The sequence below is a fragment of the Dromaius novaehollandiae genome, chromosome 5, assembly GCF_036370855.1.
Source record: "Dromaius novaehollandiae isolate bDroNov1 chromosome 5, bDroNov1.hap1, whole genome shotgun sequence".
NCBI classification, from domain to species: domain Eukaryota; kingdom Metazoa; phylum Chordata; class Aves; order Casuariiformes; family Dromaiidae; genus Dromaius; species Dromaius novaehollandiae.
Window position 1 is genome coordinate 40,901,614 of NC_088102.1, and position 4,830 is coordinate 40,906,443.

A 4,830-nucleotide genomic window follows, 5' to 3' on the forward strand; every position below is an offset into this window, starting at 1 on the left:
CTCCAAATCACAAACACAAGCTGGCAAATCATGTGAGAAGCTGTGCAGGAAAAAAATGACATTCAGGTGGTGGTCCAGATGGTGCCAATTTTGAGGGAGACATGGAAGTGCATAATAGAGACTGGGGCGCTGTGAGCTGTGAAGGGCAACCCTCCCGTTGCCTTGCAGGGCGGACGAGGTGACAGCCTGCCATGGGCTCAGGTGGGGACGGGCCACCGCCAGGTGTTTGGCACCGGCGGGGGGCACCACATGGCTCAGGAGAGAGGTTCAGTGGAAAACTTCATTTTAAAAAGCTGTGATTTATGTCTCCTCACCTGTCACAGCAGCTGGTTTTCATTGGCTTCCCCTCGCCTAAGGAGATGCTTTTAGTTACTAGCATTTTTGTCCTACTTCAGCTGCAAAAGAACCCATAGATGAGGGCCTGCAGTCATGTTCCTGTCTGCTCTCAGGAGTCAGGCAGGGCATCGGCTTGAATTCAGCATGCATCACAAATGCTTCCTCCTCCTTTTTGTTCCTCTCCCTTGAAATGTATTGTTTCTGCAATATCATCCAAATTGTAGCATGGATCCTTTTCTGTATGGGCCAGTGAGGAGAAACACGCAGAAGGCAGCTTTGTGGCTCACATCAGCAGGATTTACAGTCTTCTCCTTCCAAGCAGAAACCCAGTTAAATCTGAGGAGTCAACGTGGTACAGTCATATGGGCGGAGGAAAAGTTCTGTCACTTCACTGAGGCCGATTTTCAGAGAGGAGACAACTATGACTATGTTTCTTCTCCTTCGATGTAGCAGAGCCTGTAGTGGTTGGCTCCGTAGTGCCAGTATTGGATCAGCAACTCCTGACTGAGCTCATGGCTAATGCATAGCTGGGGAACTGTCTGCACAGGCTTTGCTGAAGGACATCTACTTCATATGATGAAACACAAGAAGCTGTTGAGTAATACCGCAGTTAAGGTTTTGCAGCCTTCCTATTCCCACACAGCTTCCCAGAAAGGTTTAATCATTTTTCTTTCCAGAGGTTTGGTCTGGACTAATGCAGTGTCAAGGGCAAATGAATCTGATCACTTCATCCACTTCAGTTGTATAAACTTGCTGGTTTCACATTGGATTAAAAAAGCTAGACTTACAGGGCAAAATCTATTCTTGTAGTAAGCATCAAAGTTATTCAGTTGGCACTAGGAGTGAATTTGGAGCATGATATTTTACATGCTTACCTCGTTACATTGTGCGGTGCCTCCTTAGCAGAGTGTTTCTGGTTGGCATGGTGGCCTACTGCTGGTACCAAGTGAAAGCTTTAGTTTGAAAACACAGATTGGTCCCACTTTCAAAACTGAGCAGAGAAAGGGAGCCTTTCAGAGGCAGCCAGGTCAGCTCTTGTCTAACTCACCTGTCACTCATGGCAGCAACAAGGGAGCAATTCACATTAGTTGAGAAACCAGGTGTCAACCACCCAGATTTCCTAACCCAAATTTGGCCTTTGGCTTGGCATCAGCACTTCAGGGGGAAGATTTGTATTGGCAGAAAATTGATAGAAGGGGAAAAAATGGCCCCTCACATGCTGGCAAAAGGCAGTGGTGGAAAAAACAAACTAAACCAGCAACAGGGCCCAAATCGAGAGCTATCATTTCTGCACGTCCCTTCCACATTATTTAGGGCCAGATTTCCAGTGAGAATGTCAAAATGCACCCGGGGAATCTGCAGGACCGTCTTCTGCGTAGGTGCCCACTGCATTGTGCCTCCGCCCAGCCGGCTGCTCCTGCAAACAGGCAACGTGCGTATCAGAGCGCAAAATAAGGATGCTAATATTTTTGTACTAGCAAAGGCAGCAGGTAAGAATTTGCTCATTGCTGGTTTTTTTTCAGATTTTTATGCATGTTTCTAATTTGAATGTTTATGAATAACTTTCTTATGGAGGAAAAAAAGTAATATAATAAAGTCTCTGTTTCTATACTCCCTGCTTTTCCAGAGTCAAACCTTTCAGTCCTCAGCAGGTTTCCTGTTCTTTCTACTGGAGCATCACAAATCTAGCAAATGCCAATCGGGTGCCTCCAGGGACAGGGCAAAGATCTCGCAGTTCCAGTGCTAATGCAGCTCCCTAGAGCTGTGTAGCAAATGATTTTTTCACTTGAGGGAGGGAGTTTCATTTTTTTCCTGCAGAATGGAATGAAACAAAAAATGTCAAGTAATTCTGTATCAAGTTAGGAAAAAAATTGACATTCATTTTGACCCAAATGTTAGGCTTAGGTAACATTTTTTTAGGTCAAATTTTTTTAATTCTACCTTTACTTTTTATTATATTACAATTTTATGTTAAATTAACATAAATAAAAGAAAGTCATTTCAAATGTGACACTAAAAATGATCAAAATGGAACATTTCAACTTGAAATATTTTTCCCATTAGTTTTTTTGTTTCACAACAATTTAACAAATTTGTCATTTTTTCTGTGAAAATTTTTGGTTTTGATGAGCTAACATTTTCTGGTGAAAAAATTCCCTTTCTGTATGAAAATGTCCAATTATTTCTCTTGCTCACTGAGAATTTTATCTTTATTTGTTCTAATGAAAAAGGCCTGCACTGCTTTTTAACTTGTAACTAGGCAATTCCATAGAAGTTGTTGCTACTTTGCATGTATATGGATTATCTATAGGAACAGTTTCTTGAAGAAAGAAAAAAATAGAAGTATTACCAAAAAAATGCAATGGATTATTAAAAAGAGAAATAAAACATTAAGCTAGTTTCACTGAAATGTTAGTGTTTCCTTTCCTGAGGGGAAAAAGACATGTTGTGAAGCTAGGCTTCACTACAATTCTAAAATATATATGTTAATTAAGCACCATTTTATGGGGTGAGGCCAAGAAGGGGCGTGTTGGTACTTAAGCTGCACTTTGCTTCTCAGCTGCAGCAGTAGCATAAGCTGGCAATCACCTGGCTGCAATGCATGCGCCACGGCTGCGATGCGTGGGACATGGCAAGCTGGGAAGGTGCTTGTTGGGGCAGCGTGTGCGGAAAACACGTTTTCTCTGAAGCGGAAAGGCAGCCGGCTGTGCATGACTAGAGAATTCCCAGTGAGGTAACATAAGAGCCACCTTTACAGTAGGAAAAGCAGCAAGTTCATGAGATGTGGCTTCATCCCAGATCTACATCTTGCTGAGAAGGTAGCATGCAGATTTTAAAAAAAAAAAGTTAAAGAAAAAAGGGGAAAATCTGGTTCTGCAGCAGAAGTTTGATTCACTGGGGACAGGCTTCAGGTTCTGAGAAAAATAAATGTGAAAGAATGAGGAGGATGAAAGAAGAGGATGTATTCAAGTCCCCCAGAGGGAATCAAGGGCACAGGTGGAAGGAAGATGGTGCTCCAGCGCAGCTCTGCAAGACGCAGCCCCGGCTTACCGCCTCCGTGGCACACCGCGGACTCCGGGCCAGCTCTGCCGTCCCTGAGCAGGGTGGCCGCGGGCACCTGGCAGTACCGCAGAGCTGGCCTGCAACAGGCCGGGGCCCGGGGGGCCCTGGCAGCAGGGCAGTGCACCCGGCCTCAAGGGCACGGCTCACTCAGGGCACCACGCGGGTCTGCAGTCCCTCCACCGGCCGCCGGCCCAGGGAAAGCCTGGGGCACCAGGGCCCAAAATGCCTCCAGAAAGCTGCGATCGCAGCCAGGTAACAGTCCTCCACAGGCAGGAGAAGCTCATTTCTGTCCTGAAGCACTCTCCTCATGCTTCCTTATGCGGCCCATCACGTCTGAGCAGCTAACAGTGAGATCTAGGAGGAAAAGGCTTCTTTTTAAGAACATTTTGTTTTTTGAAAGTGCCATCTCTCCTACACCTACCTGCCTCTGCTGCAACAACAGAGATCGTCCAGTAGGTTGGCCAAAGCGTTACCCTCCGCCTCAGTAGGAAAAAGGAGGTCGGCCAGGGAACACAAGGTTCATCATCACTAGAAAATACCGAAATCTTGAGATTCTACTTCTCGGGTTATTTGAAAATATTTAAAAGAAAAAAGTTTCGGAAGTATTCATTTGACTGAAGTGTTGACGATTCTCAGCAAGTTTCTGACAGGAAGAATTACTTACTCCTCTTCCAGTCCCCACCATAGCTTGCTCACTCCCTTGTCTCTGCTGAGTTTGGCTAACTCATTTCATAGTCACTCATGACTGAGCAATGATATGGAAAAATATAGTATGTAATGGAAACTGTGACCTGTCAACTTATGTGGGTCGGTGCCAAGGAGGCTTCTAATTATAGCCCAACATGTAAATACTTCTGGAAGATGATTGTACTTATTTGGACTAGTGCAATATTAATTAAATACTTTGATTATTTCTGAGATAGACTTTGGAAAGGAGGAGGAGAGGTTGTCAAGGGAATTAACCTTTTCACTGCTGAGAATAAGGTTGCCTTTCCTGGAAACTACAGCAGAAGGCTAAATACAAGTTTTCCTCCCTCTTTACCCTCTCCTCCTGCCTTTGACATATTCCCATGATGCCTCCCATCATCATCTGTCTGCCTTTAGTCTCCCCCCATTCTGTCTCCATGCCGGTTCCCAAGGTCATGGCTCACCTGCCTGCCTGAGCAGACCAAACGGGGAGGGATGAAGGAGGCCTCCTGGCAGGGAGACAGAGCGGCTCTTCTCCGAGGCCAGCGTCCCAGGCTGCTTTCTTCCTCTGCTCACAACATTCCCAGTGGTGCCTGTTTTGGAGAGCTGAGGAAACGGACATGTTCCAGTGAGTACACTGGGTTTCTCAGCAGCTTCCAAGTACCAACATGAAATAGTCCCTCCTGGAGAGAGCTGCACTGAATCAGAGTTGTGATACCTGCCTTATTGCTACAGCCTCCTCCA

The 4,830-nt window shown here is 45.4% G+C and overlaps 1 long non-coding RNA gene across 1 annotated transcript; it reads right to left on the reverse strand.

The window, feature by feature from the left end:
• Positions 1-234: 234 nt before the first annotated feature.
• On the reverse strand, positions 235-4,602 carry LOC112980730 (uncharacterized). Its single transcript, XR_003258488.2, has 3 exons — positions 4,551-4,602; positions 3,821-3,927; positions 235-2,148 (listed from the first exon to the last, which is right to left on the reverse strand). It is a non-coding gene; the product is annotated as an uncharacterized LOC112980730 (long non-coding RNA).
• Between the last annotated feature and the right edge of the window lie 228 nt (positions 4,603-4,830).